This window comes from Euleptes europaea, chromosome 12, assembly GCF_029931775.1.
Source record: "Euleptes europaea isolate rEulEur1 chromosome 12, rEulEur1.hap1, whole genome shotgun sequence".
NCBI lineage: Eukaryota > Metazoa > Chordata > Lepidosauria > Squamata > Sphaerodactylidae > Euleptes > Euleptes europaea.
In genome coordinates, this window is record NC_079323.1 from 43,311,649 (window position 1) to 43,335,024 (window position 23,376).

Genomic DNA, 23,376 nt, shown 5'->3' on the forward strand with positions numbered 1-23,376 from the left:
CTCATATCTTACATTAAAAAAAATTAAAATTATATTAAAAGTAAGTACAATGGCAACTAATACAGGTTGATAAACTAAAACCACAATCCCAACATGTTTTAGCCCCCTGGCCATCAGTGGTCTAATAACCACTTATAATGCACACCAATACATATTACAACATGTATACTAGTATTAGAGCAAAATAATAACCCAGGTATGTATGTAGGGATGTCTGAAAAGAAAAAGAAATAATAACTAGTTAACCTCAGTTAAACTTTGCCAAAATTTGTAATTCTTCATAGGGGTATTGGGTTTACTTACATTCCAATTTGTATATATTCTATACAGTTTATAAAATTAAAGAACCCACTGCTGTGAAATCCTTTCTGCTTGTTCTTTTCTGTAAAACAAAGCCAAATACTCTTTTGGTATACCAAAACCCTGATATAATAACCATGTGCTGGCCAATGGCCGTAACAATAAAATGTAAAAATGTAATGATATAATAACCTACCATACCTAATTTTAATGAAACAATTTTTATACTATGTATATAAATGTATAGTTTACATACCTGGGCTGTGTTAGCCTTCCATACAAGGTGTGCATACCAGTATCAACCACATAAACAGTACTAACTGATGACCCTTGCCTCCTCTAAATAGTATGAGTGAAATTATGTAATCACCTTGATTGTGGACAATATGTGTTTAAAAATATAAGTATCCTTCAAAATATGTTGTATATGTCAATACTATACACCAAAACTATCATTATTTAATGCTGTAGATTGTGTTAAATAAAAACATTCATGCTGCACATTCAGAACGAGCAAAATCTTGTCATAGAAAGCATTTCACTCATTCCAAAAGGGGTTTTATAGGTGTTTTTTCATTTCATAGGAGTTTTTTTAAGCATTTCCCCAAATTTCCAGGATTTCCCTTGGAAAAATGGAAAATAAGTCTTCAGGAAACAGCATGCCCCCCACCCCTGAACATTTCTGCTGCATCTAGGCCCTTGGGAGCAAATAGCTGATATCTCAAAAACTCACTGCGATCAATTTGCTAAACACTTTGCAGATAAAATCGCTCTTATCCAATCTAATTTAGGTATTGTTATCTACAAACGTTCTGAATATTCCTGAGGTTTCCATTAGTCAGGGTTCAATGGATACTTTTCAGTTGGTATCATCCGAGGACGTGGACAGAATACTACAGCCAACCATGTGTTTACTGGACCCTCCTGACGCCCCTCATGATTAATAACATCTGCAAGGAGATGGTTATCTCAATGGTTTACAAACAATCAGTGCATTTTTGGTAGAAGTATCAGTTCCTCTAACTCTGAAACAGACAGTTGTAAGCCGTTTGTTGAAAAATACACCGCTGGATCCATTAGATCTGAATAAGGGACAAAACTGGTAGTGTACTGTATTACTAAGTTGGTACTGAATCTACCCTTTCTGTGTAAGATTGTGGAGAAGGTGGTGGCCACTGATCTCCAGGTATTTCTGGATAAAACTGATTACCATGATCACTTTCAGTCTAGCTTTCATCCAGGTTGTGAATAGAAACAGCTTTGGTCAGCCTAATGGATCTGTGTTTGTCTACTCATGGGTGGGGGTGGAGAATGTATTTGCTGGTTCTCTTGGAATCCTCAGTAGTTTCTATACCATTTACTTTGGTATCCTTCTGAACGATCTGGGAGAGATGAGGCAGGTTTTGTATTAGACTGGTTTCATTCCTTTTTGGAGGGTAGGTTTAAGAAGGTAGTGTTTAGAATCTTCTGCTTAGCTTCTTGTCCATTGGCCTGGAGCATCCTGTAAGAATCCATCTTCTCCCGTACTATTTAATATTTACATGAAACTGCTGGAAGAGGTTGTCTGGGGATTTGGAGTGAGTTGTCACCAGTATGCAGATGAGACCCAACACCTTCCTTACTTTCCTTCGAGATCCATAGAAGTGTGGAAAAGTTTAATGTGTCTGGAGGCTGTAAGGGTAAATGAACTGAAAATTGTTGTCGAAGGCTTTCACTTTGAGTTCATTGGTTCTTGTAGGTTATCCGGGCTGTGTGACCGTGGTCTTGGTATTTTCTTTCCTGACATTTCACCAGCAGTTGTGGCAGGCATCTTCTGAAAGAAAATACCAAGACCACGGTCACACAGCCCGGATAACCTACAAGAACCAATGAACTGAAAATTAATCAAACAAAATGGAGATGCTGTAGGTCAAGAATAACGCTAATCCAGAAATAAAATAAAATTGAATGTAATGTTGTAACCATAGGTCGATTTGAGTCAATAATCCAGAAATAGTGCATTCCTAAGGAGAATTACTCCAGTCTAAGTCCATTCATTTCAGTGGGCTTAGACTGGTGTAACTCTACTTAGGAATGCACTGTTAAGTATACTGCACCAGATTTTGGTTATACTGCCCTGAAGGAGCAAGCTTTCCATTTCGGTGTGGTCTTGGAAGCCTTGTTGACCCTGGATGCTCAGGAGATGGAGGTAGTCAGAATAGCATCATTCCATCATTTCTTTTCTGGTCTTTTCTGGCCACAGTCATATGTGCCTTGGTAACATCTAGGTTGGACTACTGTAATAAGCTCTATGTAAGGCTGCTTTTGATGATGGTTTGGAAGCTTCAGGTGGCTCAGAATGCTGCAGCCAAGATGTTAAGAAAGACTGGCAGCAGTGAGCACATCATTTCCGTGATGTGCCAATTACATCAACTTCCAGGCTTAATACAAAGTACTGGTGATAACTTTTAAATCCCTAAATAGCCAGGGTACCTGACGGGTTACATGTACCTGTATGTACCAGCTTGTGCTCCAAGGTTAACTGGGGGACCTTTACTGCAAGAGCCCTGGGTTAGGGAAATCTGAATGATAGGAACTTGCTTGATGACTTTCTTGGTGGCTGCCCCTGCATTGTGGAACTTTCTCTCCCCTGCATTGCGGCTGGCTTCTTCCTTGTGGTATAGTGGTTACAGTGTCAGACTAGGATCTGGGACACCCAGAGTTTGAATGCTCTGATGTCATGGAAACTTGCTGGATGTCGTACTGCAGGCAGAGAGTGAGGGTCAGAGGCTCAAAGCATAGTCTGGAAAGCAGCTGAAGGTCATACACGATTCAGGTAGAGTCCAAGATTACAGACAAGGGCAGTTCAAGGCATGAGTCAGGGCCAGTCCAAGAAGTCAGGATACCAGGAATCTGAAGTATAGCAGGGATCCAAGGCCAATACACATGAAGGTTGGTGACGAGTTGCTTGCACAACAACCAAGCCTGCTTGATGACTTAAGTAGGCCTGGAGGGAACCAGCTGTTGCTTGTTATCCCATCTCAGCATTCCCTGCCTGGTCAAGCTCATTAATCTTATCACTGCCAGCAGGGAGTGCTCCTTGCTGGGCCTGCAGTCTAGTAGTCTTTTGCTCATGTAGCTGCACCCTGAGTCTCCTGCGCCTCTGCTCCAGTGGCCTTGGGGAGGGGGTGGGGGCTCTCTGGTGGCACTGCATGTGGCTGGACCTCTGACACAGGTGAGTCTCTTGTGCTGGGTGGCTGTAGACATGGGGAGGACCCATCTGCCTGAGGCTGCTGTGCGACTAAACGTACTTCACAGGGTGGTTGTGAGGATAAAATGGAGAATGTTGTAAGCCACTTTGATTGCCCTTTGGGGAGAAAAGTGGGGTATAAATGAAGTAAATCTTCTAAAAAAATGGTTGCCTGCTGATTATTTGTTTTATATTGATCTTTTGTGGCTTTTAAAACATTTTATAAGCTAACTTGAATATTTACCTTGTAAAGAAAAGTGGGATATAAATATTTTCACTAAGAAAGCCCTGTTAGTTTGGTTTTATTTAAAATTTTGTAACTATTCATTTTGGATTCAATTCCTTAACATACTTGGACTTCAATTATGTGGACATATACCTAGGACATATACATATACCCCATTGAACTTGAAATAGACCTATATAGAATTCTACTGTACCATTCTTCTTTCCCAACCAATATATATGCACCACCTCCTTTAGGGTTTCATTGTAGCATAATATATGGCGGCAGCACGATTACCTCTACAAATAGGTCTTCATGGAGAGGCCCCATATGACTGCATGTTGATCAGCTTCAACACAGGGAAACTGTCCATTCTACTTCCACCTCTTTGGGGTGAGGGTAGGATGCTGCTGGGCCAGCATGGTATTTACCGTGCCGTAGCTTTCACCCGCTGTGAGCTCCTTATATCAGCCGCTGTATAAAGGCATCTCCACAAGGATCTCACGTGCAGAAGCATCTTTCAGCAGTAATCAGATTGCAGCTGTAACATAAAATTGATATGCTTGAGTTTTAGAGCTGTATGTGATACGCAAATGTGTGCAATGGCAGACCAATGGTCCTTTCAAAACAGGAAAATCCACCTATATAATAGGTGCAATTAGAAGTAGAGTATCAGGAGGGAAAGGGTGCTTTAGCCTCATCATTTCCATTCTCTTCATAGCCCCTTAGCTTCATTCCCCTGCCCAGGGGTAAAAGATATAGGTCTCCACATCTTTTTCTTCATGAGAATAAAAGCTGATTAGGGAGGGAAATTGTGTAGGTGTGTGTAAAGTGCCAACAAGTCGCAGCCGATTTATGGCAACCCTTTATGAGGTTTTCAAGGCAAGAGACTAACAGAGATGCCACTGCCTTCCTCTGCACAGCAACCCTGGTATTCCTTGGTGGTTTCCCATCCAAATACTAAGCAGGGCTGACCCTGCTTAGCTTCTGAGATCTGACGATCGGGCTATACCATGCTGCCTTCCCTGGGAGGGGAATTGGGGGTGGCAAAATGGTTCAAGGGAGGCATCTTCCCCTTTCTGGAGCTCTGCTTAAGCTGTCAGGCTTCTGTAGCTGCTCTTCTTTAAAAAAACGATAATGAGTTTCCAAAATTCTATACAACTTTCAAAGTTGTTCTCTCCTGTATTGAATCTGGAAAATCATGCAATGCAATAAAACTTCTACTAGCATTGATATGCAATAGTTTCTATCGGTCTCTTTACAATGTGAAATCAAAGTACTTCTGACTCATCTAGGAGACATCTTACAGTAAACTTGGCAACATGCAAATAGGGATTTAGAAAACCAATATATAACAGTGCTGGAAAATTTCAAGTATTGAATTGCTTGATTATTTATCATTATACTTTGAACATTTTGTAGTACAACATAAATGCTAAATGTTGCCTTTATAAGTTTGATGCTGGTCCCTAGGAACTTGAAATGTTTGTTCAGCTCAGATTAGGGCTAGTACCCTAAAGACCTAAAAATCTGATGCTGACATGTCAGAATTGGAAATTTCCTCTCAGACCCAGTTTACAGTGTTGTGTCAGCATTGTTGTTTCTAGCTAGTGATGGGTTTGCTGTAATAGTCTAAAGAGTTGGGAGCGTTGTATTATTTGTAGACTGTCTTCCGTTCTGAGTCCAGTTCAGGTTGTTGGCAATAATTGTTAAATCCCTGAACAGGCTAGGACCTCTCCACCTGAGCCTGCATCTCAGCGCACCACCTGTCAAACAACAGTTTAGTTTAACTGAGAAGCACTGCTCCCATGGTAAAATGCCTCAGTAGGGATTTCTCTTATGAGAATCCTTGCCTTGGGAATTCATTCCCCTAGGCAGTTGCTATAGCAGATTCCCACAATCGACAAGGGGGAGTGCCAAAGGACTTTTAAAAAATGAGAAAAGTGCTATGACATTTTGTTTCAGGAACTTCCAAAATAGAAAGACGTTAATAGACTCAAGTAGGCATTATGGAAAGGAGAGTAAGGCCATGTCCTGATGACAGTTTGCTCCCCTGGCTGTTTAGTGCTATAGTGCTAAACCCAAAGCAGCAAGGAAATACCAAAGGGAAAAAGGAGACCTATTAACATGAGAACATCTTGCAATGGCTGGTTTTTTGGGATTGTGCAAGTGGCACAGTCCAAAAGAGCAATGCTTGCAAGACACCCTCATTTGAACTAGTGGGGATCAGAATGGGGATTAACACAGCCCCTGTGCAACTTGCAGGTGTTCCGTGCACTGATGCTTCACGGGTAGCAGCCTAAGGTAAGGATGATTGTGCTATTTGAAATTTCGATTCAGGGTCCCCAGGATCTTGTATTTGGAGAAGTCAGTTAAGGCTACTATCCTATGCATGTCAGCAAGCTTCACTGGATACAGCAGAAGCCTGTACAGGTTTGATTAAATATGCAAGAGGTTTGGGTCCTAAACCTTCTCAAGGTAGAGACCATCTCTGAGTCTGTTATCAAGCATAGGGTTGGATCCAGGGGTAAATTTCCACAAATTGAAGGTTTTTTGTTGTTGCTTTTGTTACTCCCTCCAACTGCACCCCCCAAATTGGCTCGTTAAGGACCCTGTCCCCCTAAGAGCATAATTTCAGAGGCAGCATAAGAATTTAAGAAGACCCTGCAGGATGACCTAGTCCATCAGCCACCCAGTTGCCCTGGGGGTCAAACAGGGCATGGTAGCTGAACTCCTCCTCCTAGCTGCTGCCTCCCAGAAATGGTACTTAGAGGTTTGCTGCCTCTGGATATGGAGGCTCTTTTAGTAACCATGGCTAGTAGCCACTGATGGACTTCTCCTCTATGAATCTGTCTAACCCCATTTTAAAGCCATCTATGCTCATGGCCATCACTAGCTCTCTTTCTTTATTTGCTGAGTAAAGAAGTATTTCCTCTTGTCTATTCTGAACTTAATTGGAGAGGTGAGGTGAGAAAGTCCTGTTCAATGGAAATTAGTGTTGCATCCAACCCATCATTTGAGTAGTTCGATATCTTTATTTCATATTAGCAGTACATGGTGGAGAAAAGTACTTTTTTTTGCTATTCTAATCAAATGAAGTCCTTATAATCAAATTTCAGTAGATATGCAGTTGCTTTTTTTATGGCGTTCAATTATAATGCTGGTACTAAGCAATCAGTATGAAAAATCACCACAATCCTTTTTTAAAAGGCAGTTATTCTGCCCTAGCTAAATACAGACAAGTGAAACTTATAAACATATTCATAAACTATTATAACTTGTATATTTACTCAATATTATACATATTTTTTTCCTTTTCATTTGCAAAATGGTGTGCATTCTTGATTGGTTTTCTCACACTTATGTCTTTTCTTGAAGGAACTCTTGTTGCATACCTTTAAGATCTCTGGAACTGGCATTCAATTGAGGCCTCAATAGTTTAGTATCTATTATTTCACACAACAAAAGTCCTCTGAAAAAGGATCTGGCTACTACAGACTTTCAGCGAGGGAGGCTGGGTGTCAGGCATGCTAAAGCAGAACTTCCCAAGTGGCTGATGAAAGCTAGTGTGGTGTAGTGCTCAGAGTATGGGACTGGGATTGGGGAGAGCCAGGCTCAAATCCCCAGTCAGTCATGAAATCCACTGGGTGACCTTCATCACTATCTCTCAATTCAATCCATCTCACAAAGTTATTGTGAAGATGAAATGATATTAGAGGGGTAATTGTTTATACCACCATGAGTTCCTTGGCGGATGAGTGGGATGAACATGTGTGTAAGGTTTAGTAATATGTACAGGGATTGATGGATTCATCCTGGCCCTGCTCACAGATCTTTGTATTGTCATATAAGGCCATATGCGTTTCTGGCTTTTAGAAGTGATGGCAGAATAAGGGTGCAATATTATACACGCTTACTTGGAAGTTAATTCCATCCAACAGAATCCCTGCTTGATTCATGAGTAATGAAGGAACATGACTGCCAATTTGGTTTGATCTATTTTATTCACATAACCTTTCCTTTTTTCCCTTCCTGGGTTGTTCTAAATGTAAGTATTCCACACAATGCCCACTCTCTTTGCATATTATAATTCAGTGTGTAAAAATTGTATCCAGTGTGCATATGGCCAAGGCGAACAGACAACGAACAATGACAGCACCAAGCAGCACCTTATGGTCATCTTATTTTTACGTTGGTTTGTGGGCTGCTAAAAAAGAACAAGGAAGTCCTTTTTGATTCTTTGTGTGATTTTCAGTGCCATTCTGGAAATGCCGGGGGTGCTTTTTGCCTACAACTTATAGATTGTGAACTGAATCAACAATTGAATCATCAGCAGTTCCATCTGTCAAGTATTACTAAGACTGGGAAGTCATCCAGGAATGGATTTCCCATGGTTTCCGTAGTCTGTGATAGGCTTCTGACTTGCCATTGAAAGTTCATCTGTTTTGAGCGCCCTTACTCGTGGTGTAGAAAGTTTGGGCGGATTTCAAAATCATCAGGAAAGTACTGTCTCTCAAACTGTTTAAATAGCCTGGCTAATTGTACACTGAAAGCCCCTCAACTTTTCAGTGCCCAACTGCACCACTGACTACATTTTTTACAATCTTGCTTAAGTGCTTGTTCAGTAGGAATTGCACAGAAAATGTTTGTCCTCTTATTAAGAAGCCAGCAACACTGATTCTCAAACTCCTCCTTGAATGGCCTGGATAATAATTTCATCTCGGCGATACACATTTGGCACAATGCATATAGTCCAAGGTGAAGAACAAGTGTATCAACCTCTCTGGGACTTCAGCATCTAGGAGGGATCTTCTGCCTGTGTGTGCTCTGCTGAAGATCAGAATGAGCATTTCACATTGTGAAGCGAGATCCCAGAACATGAATCGGAGACTGCTGAATGTCATTCCTCCAGGCTTACATGGAAGATGCAATTATGGGAACAAAGCAGCAAGGCACACTGTTTGAGATGGTGAGGGGCCAGAAGTTAGCAACAGGATGGCAAAAAGGGAGATTTAAACTAGAGGTATTAGTGCACGTATGGAGCCCTAGGTGCATAGCACTGGCTTAGAAGGCAAAAGTGGAATCTTGTGGAATTTTTAGTGCAAAGAAGCATTTATCTCCAGTACCACTTCCAAACTTCAGAAAAGCTATCTATGCAGTCTATATCCACAGAATCTCATGGATGTAGCCCCTTCCCCAATACTTTAAACATTGAGCAGAGAGAGCAGTACCCATCATTCACCCACTCAGAAATCTGTGCCTGTTGGAGGAACTGAATTGGCAAATAGGCTGAGTAAATGATTCTATTGCAAATGGACAAGGAGAACAAAACAGTAAGCACTGGGGCTGAGGCAAAAAAAATTACAAATATTAACCTAGGGGAAGATGAATATGTGACCCCCCGAGTATGCTTAAGAAACTAGGACCTAGGTCTAATCAGAATTATTATACGCTGCACCAGTGGATGTTTCCAAAAAAGTATGCTATTGAGGAGCTGCTGCAATAATCATTGTGATATAGCATTTTAGTGTATTCTATGTGCTTCACTTATGTTGTTGTCTTTATAACAACCATTTAGTGAAGGTTAGTATTATTGCTCCCATGTTGCTGACACTGGGGGATTGAGGCTGTGGTATGCCTAGGATGATTTGTGAATTTCCAGGCTCATCCTGGTATCTACAGTGGGGATAATAATGACCTACTTTACAGGATTGTTGTAAACGTTTACCAAAACGTAATGTATATAAAAACACTTTCAACATTGCAAAGTGCATACGAATGAACTTGGAGCAGATGGAATGGTTTGCCCACAGAAAATCCTACTCCTCCAGTTCTCTGGCTTCTGATAGTTCAACAAGTGCTGCCTATACACATTCAAATAACTTTGCAACCATAACAGCTAGTAACTACAGTTTTTAACGAAAGTAAATTAGGTTAATTTTTAAAGCCCTGAGATTTTCATGAAGCCCAGTTCACAGTAGCCAATGCTTAGTTTCTTCTCCCCCCCCTGTATTTATGAAGAATTGAGTCAGTCACAGAGACCTATGTGGGGGTGGTGGTGGAAATAAACGTTGGAGCCATTGTTGTCTGCCCCTTGAATTACTCAGTGCATGATGGCAGTGGAAATATCCCTCAAACCATACTGCATCTTTTGCTAAAGGAGGGAGACAGACAACCATCCTCATACTTCTCTTATGGAACTAAAGCTGTGACGGAAGTTGCAAGAGCATTAAAGGGTTATGGCACATAAACTAATCTTTATTTGTGTGGGCACCAGAGAGGGAGGAGGATGACATATTAAAGCTGTAAAAAGAGAGGCAATGTATATAAAGTGTATTTATCAGTTGACCTTTATTGACCATGCACTACATTGTTCTGGGAGGCATGTGCATTCCAACCAATAACCATATTACAGTTTCAATAATATCCCAGTTTTGGTCTTCTTTTCCCACTCCCCCAACAATGTTCTTAACAGATAATAGTGATTGATGATGTTCAGCTAAAAAGGGAGCTAGTCAGCCATTGTCTCAGCTTGTCTCTCCTTGGTTATTTCTGCTATCCTTGGTGGCTACTTGTAGTCTGGAAAAAAGACACAACAAGGAAAGAATGTGGATTTGCCCAAAGGATTAAAGTGAGGTGGGAACAGAAAACTAAAGCTGCAAAGTTAGGGCTGGAGCAGAATTTGCACATTCTTCAGAAATAGGGGGATGGGTGAATAGAAGGGGGGGAAATCCCAGTAGATGAGGGTGAAGGAAGCAAGTACCAGTAAAGGTGCTGGAGACTGGATTGGGGTTTTTAGTTTTTAAGAGTGAATGGGGGTGAATGAAGAGGGAAACATCCTATAGAGTGTGAAAAATAGGGGGCAAGGTATTTAATTCTGTTTCATTGCCCTTTAGTTGGTGAGCCATGTGGAAATTATAAAAGTTTGAAGCTCGCCTCCAGCAGTGCCTAAAACCACTGAGGTTTCTAGACGGCTGTAGCTTGCGGCAGCTCTCAAGCCAAGTGTTTTCTGTACTTGTTTCACCAGTAAAGTCTCAGTGCATGCCATCCATATATAAATAAATAAATTCCGGTGGATTTTAACAGAGCTGAGTTGGACCCGGTGAGATAACCAAAAAAATACGAATTAGGTTTTGCAGATTACCCCCCCCCCCCGGGGTTGCATAACAGGGCAGAGAGCTAGGGTGGAGAGGGAGAGAACTGCCTTGGGAATATGGTGCCATGGAAATCCAAGTCACCTTTCGAAGACTGAGAATCTGCAGTGCAAATCCTGAACCAGTGACCCCCCCCCCCCGCACAATGCACTCGCTTTTGCAGTTTATTCCGAAAAATCAAAGTCCTTGATTGCAACTGAGATTCTGTAGTATTGTGGACGATTGAATTGTGGCTGCTACTGGGGGGGGGGGAGTACTTTGTTCTCCTGGTGCTGCACCGCTGTTTGCCCTTCCTCTCTCGTCTTCAAGCACTGCTTGGCGAGAACCTGTTTTAAGCTTCCACGTCCCACCGTAGCGATGGGTCGTCTTGGAGAAGAGCGCGATACGGCTGCAGCCCCTGCTGGCAGGGGCCACGAGTCGTGGGAACTGCATGGAGTCTCCTGCCTGGGTGTGGCTTTAGGACGTGCTCGGCTCCTTTGGCCCCTCCGCTAAGAGGGACGCGTAAATCAGCAGAGCAGACTTGGTACCTGGAGGCTCTTGGTGCCTTCTGCTCCAGTCAAAGGGACGTGCTGCGGTTGCAATGGTTCTAAGGGGCTGCTGATGGAGATTGGGGGGGGGCGAGCTGAAAAGGGGAGCGTGTCTCTTTCAGAAGCGCCTTTGGGTGGCTGCATCTTTAAAAGGAAGAGGCGGTAGAAAGGAAACTACCTTGAGGTGCGGGGTTGGTCTATGCTAATTGCGGAGGCGGCGCCAGGATGAATGGAGGGAGGTGAGGGCGGTGCAGCTTACAGGGGAGGAAGGGCCCGCCGTATTCAGGCCTGTCTCTTTAAGAAGCCGGTTGATACCATTCGAGAGAGGGGAGGGGTGATAGACAACTTCGCCCCCCCCTTGGGATAGTACCATTCTCGCTGCTGGGAGGGGAGGCGGCCCTATCGCTTGAGGAGCCACAGGGAGTGAGTAGGGGACGTACCATCGCTTGGGTGGGGCGGGGGGGGGGAGCGCGCGAGAGGCGGTTTTATTCGTTAAGGAGGAGGAGGGGGGGAGGCCGAGAGGAGATGGGCGGTACCATGTGGGAGAGGAGGGAGGCTGGCTGGCGGACAATGGATCCTGTGTGTGTTTGCGGGAAGGGAACGAATCCGCCGTCGCCGGGGGGAGACGCCGCGCTTCCCCCTCCTCCCCGAGGCTGAGAGGGGCTGCCCCCCGGCCGGGCCAGGGTCCCCCGAGCGGTGAGTGGGAGAGGGGGGGGCCTCTGCGTGGTGGCAGCACCCGTGGAAACTGCGGGCCACGGGGGGGGGGCGAGGCAGAGCTCGGAGGATTTGAGGGGGGGGGCTGTGGGTAGTTGCCCGCCCGCTTGTTTGGGGGAAAGTTTCAGAGTTGAGGGGCTGTTCCCGAACCCGGCGCGGGCGGGCGCAGAGAGCTTGTGTGTGTGTGTGTGTGGGGGGGGGGAACCGACGGAAGGAATCTCTCCGGGGGGGGGGAGGTCGGCCGCCGTTGAGCCGTGTGGGGCTGGGGAGGGGGCAGCTCTGATAAGGCGCTGGGGGGGGGAGGCCGCGGAGGAGGCCGGAGGAAGGAGGCGTGGCCGTGGCATGAGGGGGGAAGAACCAACGGGCGGGGGGGGAGAGGGGGGGCGTTGAGCCTGGGAGAGAAAGCGGGGAGGAGGGGAGGCCGTATCAGGGCCTCTGGGGTGGGGAGGGGAGGCTCGTCTCTAGGAAGGAAAGCAACGAAGCACACCTGAGAACGGGCTTGGGAGTAAGGGGGGGAGGAGGGAATGTTTACCCCTTTTCTTCTCCATCCTCCCTTTCATTGGCTTTTACTGGGGGTATTTTTATTGGCTTTTTAATTGGCTTTTTATTGACTTTCGCTGGGGGGGGGGAGGTAGTTTGGAATTTCCTGCCTTGTGCAGGGGGTTGGGCTAGATGGCCCTGGTGACCCCTTCCAACTCTATGATTCTGTGACTTAAGTCAGGGCTGGTGTGTGTGGGGGGGAGTCTGGGGCATTTCTGTAAGGCCGAGGTATGGGTGTGTGTGTGTTAGGATGGACGGTGAAAAGTAGAGGGCTTAAGGAAAGGAACGAAGTACACCTGAGAACAGGCTTGGGAGTAAGAGGGAATGTTTACCCCTTTTCTTCTCCATCCTCCCTTTTATTGGCTTCTACTGGGGTTTTTTTTAATTGACTTTTTATTGACTTTTGCTGGTGGGGGGGAGGTAGTTTGGAATTTCCTGCCTTGTGCAGGGGGTTGGGCTAGATGGCCCTGGTGGTCCCTTCCAACTCTATGATTCTGTGACTTAAGTCAGGGCTGGGGGGGGAGGGAGTCTGGGGCTTGGGGTATTTTTATAAGGCCGAGGTATCCTGCAGCTGCCTTTAGAGGTGAGGCGCTTTCCATTGCTTCAGGTTGGAGGGCGGGAGACGTAGTGGTATGGGGCAGTCTGCAGGGGGTCTTAGGGTTTGGGGACCTAAGGACTTTGCCTGCATGGCTAGGGCATAGTGCTCTTTCCTTGCTGGCGATGGTGGCAAATTGGTTCTGTATCCAAATACTACTTGTACTAGTAGCTTAAAAGCCAACCAAGGGTCTTAGGACAGTCAGAATTTCTCCTTCCATGCTGTAAATATTGGGCTTCTGTATTTGCTTAATTGTTAACAGCTTCGATCATGTCAATCTGAGATGCTGTCTACCTTGGAAGTTCACATTTCAATTTCATTTTCAACTCAGTTGATTTTAGTAATGCTTTTAGAAATGAGACCCTACAAATGCATGAGTCTTCAGGTAAAATTAAAACCTACTTTTGTTAAGCAGCCATTACTTGTCGAAGTTGATAGTCTTCAAAACTGAGGAGAGTTTAAACATGGAGTGGGTCTTAGGATGCATTTCTTGAGTCAGGCTCTCGCTCCGCAGGTCACAGAGAGTCACAACTGCAGTCAGCATCAACCAAAAAAGCCAGATTTACATCTCTCCCTACCCGTCACAGCAGGGGGCTCGCAGCTTACCCTTTTCTCTAGTGGCAGCTATTTGCAGGTGGGAACCAACTGCCACCCACAAACCCCACCAGGCAAGGTCCTTGCCCACTTTCCTGAAACATGGGGCAGGTGCTATATTTAGGGACAGTGATAAGAAGAACCCTAGGTGACATGTCAAAGACACACATGTGGCTAAAAAGCCACTGAGTCTCACTGGTATGACTGGTCTTTCAAATCATTAAAATGACAATCGGGGAAAGGTGGTGTATTTTGAAAGGGGGGAATCTATAAATGGGATGCCTTCTGTGTTCTTAAAAAGCAAAATATTTTCAGCTTTTGTATTGTGCACTAAGCCTGGGTTGGCATGCTTTTTTTGGTTCAATTTTGCCCCAAGTACTGTCTGTCTGTTACATTAAAGCCCAATGTAAATAAACGTCATTGGAAATTGACTAGAATGTATGGAGGCGTACTATAGATGAAGAAAATGTATCTATTTTAGGTGACACTGAATTCTTGAATTACTTTAAGGTGTTGTAAATTGGTGGCAAGCTAGGAAACATTTCTACTAAAATAAACTGAGAGAAGCACACTGGAGTATAGCAGCGTGGGCACACAGTATCTTCCATAAATATCACTTACCTCAATTCGGCTTTATTTTTAATTCATATAGCACTCAAAATGTGCAGAGTTGTTCATAATCACTGCAACAATTCTGGGAGCCATCTCAAGTGTGTTTTCTCTGAGGGGAGTTGAGGGCACTTTCACAAGTGATAAGACATCTTTTTACGCCTCACGTTTGAATACTGCTCTGTGTGTGTAGTTTTCTAAAATAACAAAGTAGAATGGCCATTTTTAAATTGCATATATGTTGCTTTTACGCGTTTCTGCTGTTAACTTGGCTCTCATTCAATTTTCAGATGTGTGAAATGTAGTCAGGATAATGTGGTGAATCAGAGCTGTACTCAGTCACTGGATGAATTTGACAAACTTGTAACTTAAATTCCAGTTCAGCGCTGTCTTCCCATGGCAATACTGTGTGTCTTTTAATAAATGTTGCTTACAGCCCAGCAACTTGATCAGCATATCTTGGGGGTGGGGGGAAACCACCAACAAAAAAGGTGGGAAAAAGCTATGGATAATTGGCATGTTTTATGTGTACACAATCAGTGTATTTGGTGTATCATTTAGGTGCCAAGTTAAAGTGGAATAAAAAAATGGGACGTATCTACATAATTCTGCGCAAAATAAGGCTTGGTATTGAGCTGCAGTAAATCCAGCCTGTTTTACTTGTCTTTGTTGTGCTTCATTACCTTTTACCATCACTCTTTTTAAACAAGGAGCAATGAGAATATACCAGTTCTGTTTGTTAAATAATGAAATTTATGAGTGATTGATTTATTAGTTCTACCTCATGGTTGTAAGTGTGCACGGCCAATATTTGTGTTCAGTGAAAAGGTTCTGGGTAACACACTGAACATGGGGATAGTCCAGCTAGTATAGGACCTGTTGCTTTTTCAGCTCTGCACTAACTAACTTGAAGTGGGGGAGGGGACCAAGGGTGGTTTCTGCCCTCTCTGTCCCAACTTTTCACTCTCTGTTTTTAGCTTGCCATTAATTCCTCATTGCACTCCATCATACTACCCAATCTGGAAGAGACTTTATCACCCTAACTAGTTTGTATGAACCTGTATTTGCTTGGTAATGATTTGTAGCTGACCCTTCCTTGGCACAAGGACGAAGGTCAGGATTTTTGGCCAAATTTATAGGGTACGTGTATATTTTAAGGTACTGATATTTGAGTGGCTAGTTTTCTTCAATTTGCTTACAGGGTTCCAAGAGATAGCAGGGTTGAATATTGGCTGGAGGTAAGACCCACGTGTCTTCTTTTACAGAAAGAAGATGAGTGGCGTGGGGAAATTATGGTTGACTTAACTCGACTTGCTTCCCCCCCCCCCTTTGCTAACCTTTTTGAACTGTTTGGGTTTGGTAGATTGGAGATGCACTTGGTGGTACATGAAAGTAGCAATCAGGGTACAGCTGGGTGCCGTATCTAGCTATGTTTGGAGGGGAAGGAGCTAAGGCATATGACAGTGAGGAGGTCAGACCAAACCAGTAAGCAGGGTCAGGCAGTTGGAGGTGTTACTCTTTCTAGCCCCCCCCCCCCCAATTCCAATCCTGAGAATTTAGAGTGCTTTTCTGTTCTCCTGTCAGCTAATACTGGTTAATGCCAGATAATGAAACAAGAATAATTCAAGACCAAATGCTGGATGAAAAGGCCATCCTAGCTTGTAGTATCAAGATTAGTAGGATGAGGCGGTCAGTTTTGTATTGCGACATCTGCCCCTGGGCAGGGGCTCAGTATAGTGTCAGCACAGTGTATTGTAACGAAGAGGGAAGTGGAGTTGTGATCCAAAAAACTCTGTCTTGCTCACAAGGTGACTTATAAAAAATGTTTATTTATATGGTGTTGGGTTCTGGACATGTTAGGGATTTTCTTCATGTACTGTTCACTCTGCTGCTGAAGGCTCTCAAACTGAGTTTGCAGAAGTAGTCACGAGCCCCAAGGCTATTACTTTTAGGTCTGTTCAAAATCTCACCGCCCTTGATAAAGAGACTTTGGAATGGAATTCCATTATCAACATGACAATCATGGGGCTCTTAATATTTAAACTTGGCCCAAGTTATGAAAAAGGTCATACTGCTGATTTGGTGGTGTATGCTGGACTAGAAGATTCCCTGCACAGTCACTCTTCATCAACTCCGTTTTCATGAGCTGGTTATTATTTGTTTAGAAAATTAATATGCTGCTTCTTCAGCGACTTGCTCACAAGCAAAACAACCAGTAAAATCATGAAACCCTCATTAACCGCCAATATTAACACAAGCCATAAAACAGTCCTCAGGCTAGGGCACATCATTAAAATAGCTGAAAGTGGTAAATCCAGTTAAAAGCCTGGGTAAAGAGAAATGTATTGGGCTGGACAATAAAAGGACAATAAAAGAAGGGGGGAGGGGCTGTGGCTCAGTGGTAGAGCCTCTGCTTGCCATGCAGAAGGTCCCAGGTTCAATCCCCGGCATCTCCAGTTAAAGGGACTAGGCAAGTAGGTGATGTGAAAGACCCCTGCCTGAGACCCTGGAGAGCTGCTACTGGTCTGAGTAGACAATACTGACTTTAATGGACCACAGGGAGTCCCGGAGGGCCTAACCTCCATCATCTCTGTTTCATTTTATTGCAGAATAGTTTTGAGATACTTGTTTGTGAAAGGGTTCAATTTTTTTAATAGGGGCCCAAAAAGACTTTTAGATGGTAGTGTAATTTAGGCCTTGACAAAATTTCTTTGGGTCTAGGAGCCAGCCTAACAATTTAGGAGCCAGGCTAATGTTTGGCCTTCAGGTTTTTATATATTAATGATCAAATTTTCTAATTATTGCTACCACAAAGCTTAAACCTAACCCCTTCACTATTTCCCAAAAGCCATGACAAAAATATCGAAGTGTGTAAATAAATGTAGAGGTAACCACAATAATAAACTGACTGCTAACCCTAGGTTGACCTCTCCCCATTTTATCATAATTCCATTACTGATTTAAGCATTCCATTTATTTGAATACTGGAGCTAGAACAGAAAGCAACTGGTTAAGAAATGATTTCATCCACCGCCATTGAAATAGAGTAAAATTAAGTTTATGTATTGGTAAGTAATGGCAAGAAATTAATGTATATTTATTATGTCATATAACAAAACATTGTAGTGTGAAATAATAGATGAACTTTGAGTTGGATCCAGCTGTAATTTTGTGCAGTCTCTGCCAATTCCCCTCCTTATTACAACTGCTTCACTTTTGTCCTCACGTTATCCCAAACGTAGCCTTTTTGATGCCCCAAAGGGGACTTCTTGTTCCCTGTTCCACCAGTGGGAAAACTGGTTGTATACAGGCTTTTCTACTAGCTAGCTCTGATGATTGGTGACAGACCCTACAATGAAATCATTGCTGAAAATACTAGGCATCATGCTTAAATTTCTTGACACTCTGACAACCAGGCGCCTGGGATATGTTGAGCACTTGTGTAATTGTTTCAGCTTATGAATATTCAACTAAAATAAATAACGGTGGTGGCCTTAGTATCTGCAAGCCATTGTGGGATTGAGGAATTGGTTAGAGCAGTCATGTCCAAAGTCCGGCCCAGGGGCCAATTGTGGCCCCTGGGCCAGTTTAATACGGCCCCCAGCCTGTTTTACAGAGAGAGAAAAGGGGGCGCGTGGGGGCTGCGCCTGTGCTTTGCATCCCCGACCGAGGGGGCGACGCTTGGGCGGAGGGTCGCCTTGATTGGCTGTCTCAGCCCCACCCCCCGGAATGAAGGCCAGCGAGTCTGAAACCCTAGAGAGGCCACTTACTTCTTACCCAGAGCCCACGCGTGGGGACGTGGCCTTTGTTGTTCTGACGCATGGAAAAGCAGCAGCAGCTCCTCCCGAGTGGGTCAAGGGGGATCCTGAGGATGGGTTGGGGGGGACTAAAGAGTGGGAAAGGTGGCGGGGGGGGGAAGGAAAATGCAAGGGAGGTCAGAGGCTGGCCCCAATCCGGGAGAGGAAAGACCCCCCACACAAACACCGAAAAGCCTGGGAGTGGGGGGGCTGCCCCGTCTGGCTCTCCTTTTTCCTCTCCTTTTTCCTCCTTCCTCTCTGCAGAAGGCTGGGCGGGGGAGATGCAGCCCCTTCCCTGCATTGCGGAGGCCTCACGAGGGATCCAGATATGCAGGGTGGGTGGGAGGGAGGAGGGGAGAGACTGGATGGGTCTTGAGTGGGGGGATTGTGAGTCAAGGAAAGGCAGGGGGAGAGGGGGCTGGATTTGGGGGCAGGAAGTGTTTGGAGTCAGACCCCCCCCCCAGCTGGTTCTCTCCAAGGCAAGTGGCTGCTTCGAAAAAAGGGATGGGGTGGGGGAAATAAATGACTCCTGGCATGTATCGTGTTTGGAAACAAGGCGCGTTCAGACGAGGCCGAGTCTGCAGAGGACACCTGTGTTCATTCCGGAGGTCAAAGCCCCGAGCAGAGAGCAAAGAGGTCAGAAGGAAAGAAGAAGAGAAGGGTTGGTTTTTATATGCCCACTTTCTTTACCACTTAAGGGTGGCTTACAATCACCCTCCCCTTCCCCTCCCCACAACAGATACCCTGTGAGGTAGGTAAGGCTAAGAGAGCTGTGACTAGCCCAAGGTCACCCAGCTGGCTTCGTGTGTAGGAGCGGGAGAAACAAATCCAGCTCACCAGATTAGCCTCTATCGCTCATGTGGAGGAGTGGGGGAATCAGACCCGCTATTAACCACTACACCACGCTGGCTCTCATGGGGAGAAAAACTCCACATTCCTCCCTGCACGGTAGATGTCAGAGTGTTTGAATCTTGGACTCCATGAGAATGAAAACTAGTTTATTTCCTGGCTCAGATGAGGGGAGAATACCCCCAGCAGGGTTGAAGGGAGAGAGTCGACAGTCCCAGAGAGGCACATGAGCGGGGGGGGGGGAGAGGAAGAGTTCCTGCTCCCTCCCTACAGAAGGAAGGTTGGAGATTTATAAGCTGGGGGGGCGTCCGGTGAGCTTAAAGGGGTTTTGGGGAAAGGAAGGAATGTAGCCATGGTTTTTGTGGTGCAGTCTGTGGTTATGGGCATAATAAGTATGCTGTTTGCAATAAACTTTGCATAAAATAGTTAATTTGCATTTAATTAATTTAATTAAGAATGTCAGGCAAAATGGTCGGCCCTCACGCATGTTCACTTCATCAAATCTGGCTCTCTTTGAAAAAAGTTTGGACACCCCTGGGTTAGAGCAATTCAGTTAAAACTGGTACTATAGAGTCCATAAGCCTGTCGTGTGTGTCTTGTGGATGTGGGAGGTGCTAGGACTGTAGGGTGTGTTTCCCTGACTGTGATTGAAAAAGCATAAATTCTCTGTCATTGTCTTCCTTTTCTTTCCTGGTCTTTTCCTGGTGGTTCTTATATTCAGTTCTCATAGGAAGGGTCCCTCCCATTCCTCCCTTTTGCTGGTACTGAAGCTGCTGTTGTGGTAAAATAAGTGGACACATGCTCCTAGTAAAGACAAATGGTGTCAAGCTGTAAGCCTAGGTCCTGTTACCCTTTTTAGATGTAGTTACTGCCTTGATTTTGTGGAAGATGGGTGCAGTCCCCCCCTTTTTAGTACCTTGCTGAGTTGACTTGAAAAGTGGCATAGGACAGGGGATCTGGGCAACAAGACTTGAGAGAAGGAAGGGCAGAGAAAGGAGATGGAAGGTATGTGAAAGAGCAGTGTGTGTGAATGGAGTGACTGATAACAGAGTTAAAGCAACTTGCAAAGTGATAAGGTGAGTGAGGAAAGGATCAGGAATTAAGGCAGCAAGTGGGTGCCATGTTGGATCATTGTCCTACAGGAGACCTCAAGGTTTATTATTACATGCTGTTATTTTTAATGTTGATATAAAGCTGTAGGACAAGGTGTTTTTGGACGTATAAAGAGCTTTTGACACCCAGCTAGACTATCAGACCTAGATGTCGTGTTGGGTTTCTTAAACAAGCTTTGGTGGAATAATTTGAATTCTTATTTTCTTCCTTCTGCTTTTGCATGTTTCTGTGTGTTTAGTTAGTGATGCTGCCCAAGTTCGTAATTATCTGGTTCAAAATATGAATCTGGCTAGCTTATAATGCTTGAAACATTACAGATGGAGCGCCTTTGAGTTCTTCAGGTAGGAATATAAAACAAGATTCTACACATGTTAGTATTCAAGCTAACTAGGTTGCTTTGAAAGAACAAAAGTTCTCATTTTTTTGCCCAGGTCCAAGATATTAATAACTCACTTGTGCAATATCTCCTGAAGAAAGGCATGATGAAAAGATGTAAATAAATCAGAAGGATTCAATTCCTGAGGAAGCTTTGGGAAGCTTCTCTCACCATTGGGAGAAAAAAACAGTGTAATGCCTGAGCTTCACTGACCAAGCTTAGGAAAGAACCCTAGTTTGAATGAGCTGAAGCGTAGGTAGTGTGTAAGATCAGCACAAGTGATTGATGATAGATCTTCCCGCCTTTGGCCTGTAGATTCCTTCTGCACTGTTTCCCCAGCCATCCAACCCAAGCATCATAAAACAAATCACATGCCTGGCTTTCATGGACCCTTAGGGCAATGGTACCCACTCCATGACTTGTGAGGACCTATATTTGCAATTACCATCAGCCAAAGGAGCCATATTACTACTGTGTGCCACTCCATGAAACACATGTACAATAATATAACTATTAAAATTAAATATATAACTATATAATGTTTTAACTGCCAGAGTACCTGTGTGCGTGTAGAGTTGTCTTCCCCCCATTACTCTTGTGTTATCTAAAGTGAAGGACTTCCTTTTCTGCCTTCCTTCTCTCTATTCAGCATGAGGTCAGGCAAGAGAGTGAGATTGCCACGGGGCCCAGAGGCAGTAGAGAGAAGAGGGGGTACAACGACTGCAGCCCCCCTGGGGCCAGCTTGCTTTTCACAGGTGGCTGTCATTGTGGTGCTGGGTGTTCTTTTTTTCTGTCTGCTTTCCTCCTGGCAGCTGCCCAAGCGCTGGGATGAGAGCGTGGGGTGGGGGGAGTTGCTAGAGCGGACGGGCCCTTTACTTCAATCCCTGGCACGAGGCCCGCAGCTCAGGGAGGCTCAGAACTTACCCATCCATCAGTCCCTGCCACAGCAGCTGTTAAAAGGTGCAAACCATTTGCCAGCCACAAGTACACCAGGTAATGGCCTTCCCCATTTTCCTGGAATAGGTGGTGGGTGTCACACTGGGCAACAGTGCTCAGCACATGAGAGCCACAGGTGGCTGCGGAGCCATTGCGCGAGTATTGCTGCCCTAGAGTGACCAGGACCCATGGAATTTTGTTTGTTAGTCCTCCTGCCCAGTTGCTCTGCCCTGTTTCTGCCTCCAGGAATTATAGGTATATATACTCTGAGGAGGGTTTTGCCTGAATTTCAGCTTGTATAGGGGTCAGGGTGCTTTCCTGGCCTTAAGACAAGATCAGGAATTGCCAAACTCACTTGCTTCCAAAGTCTCCCTGGGCTGTACCCTGTAGGCTATATTGGGGTCTGTGTAGTTCCTTTAAAATCAGGAGAGGAGGGGGGCTAACACAGGTTTTAATGTGGAGAGTTTGGTTAATAAAACTTTGAGAGGCATACAGTCTGGTTCCCGGGTGTATGTTCTTTTGGGGAGGGAATGTGAGGGTGTAATTTCTAAGTGCCTGTTCATCATAACTGGTAGTGGAAATTATGATTCCTTGGTGGCAGCAAGCTTGCATGTGCCAGTATTATAAGCTTGGGAAAGCTAATTTGTTTACCAGGGTTTTTGCTAAGATCTCGTATACTGAGCTGATTCCAAATTGAGTGGAGGGGAATTAGACAATTCTGGTTGTTCAGTTTCTGTGTGTTTTAATTGCTTTTAAAAAATGTGAACTGATTTGAAAACTCAGTTTGAAAGGAGACATAAATGTTGTAGATAAAACAAATAGTAAATGTCTTAGCAGAATTTGAGCCTTTTGAAAACAGTTCTGCCTACTGATAGACTAGCAGTGTAATATAATAAATCTAAGAAAAGTTGCTCTAGTCTAAGCCCATTTATTAGAATTGCACTGTATATCTGTGTATGTTGCTTATTTTCGTTTTCTTGTTTTTTTTCTTTTTAAAACCCTTTTGTCCATTTACATCAAAGAGCTAGTGAAGTTTTCACTCTAAACATATTTTCCACTTGAGCTGCTAAGAACATTATTTTCTTGATCAAAATTACCAAAAAATAAAAGTTGTAGTAGTATTGAGGACCTATTAGCCCTTAATTGAAAAGGGATAGTCTATTAACATTTTTTATCCAGTAGATGACTTTGCTAATCATGTTCAGCAATTTTTAAAGTGTAGAATTCTTGCTGAAATTTTTATCTTGCTTTCTACTTGATGGTACATTAAGGGAAGTTCTCTTCTTCTAGTGTAAGTTGTATAATTGTACCATGAAATATTGCTTTGATTTGGTTTTTTCCCTTTAAATTGAGTGTTCTCATTAAAAAAATTTATTAACAGGAACAGGTATATTTTAAAGGTTGAACACAGTGGTTTTCAAATAGCTCAGATGGAAAATGATGAGGGGGAGGGGGCATATTCCTGTTAGATCTCCAGATTTAAGGCCGAATCTAAAGTTATGTTAATGTAGCACATTTATACATCCCCCCCCAGGTGATTTTTCCTCCTCCAGCAGCTTCCTGCATCCTCCAGATTGTCACTGTTGAGGGGCAAGGGAACTTCCAGAGGGGAGACACTTCAGTGGAATTGATCTTTCTCCCTGTTCTGTGAATGTGTTCTTCACAAGAAAGAGAAGGTAACTCTTGTGGAGTCCTTCTCACTCCACTTCCATAAATATGATGTTCTGTTCTTTAGGGTCTCGACACTCAGTAGTGACACTCGGTGGGCATGGGAAGCTGTTGGGAAATGGGAAGTAGCTGAAAAATCACTTCTTTGA

The 23,376-nt window shown here is 44.1% G+C and overlaps 1 non-coding gene across 1 annotated transcript; it reads left to right on the top strand.

Annotated features, from left to right (window-relative positions):
- Positions 1 to 16,872: 16,872 nt before the first annotated feature.
- TRNAG-GCC (transfer RNA glycine (anticodon GCC)) lies at positions 16,873 to 16,944 on the top strand. Its single transcript has one exon. It is a non-coding gene; the product is annotated as a tRNA-Gly (tRNA).
- The last annotated feature ends 6,432 nt before the right edge of the window (positions 16,945 to 23,376 follow it).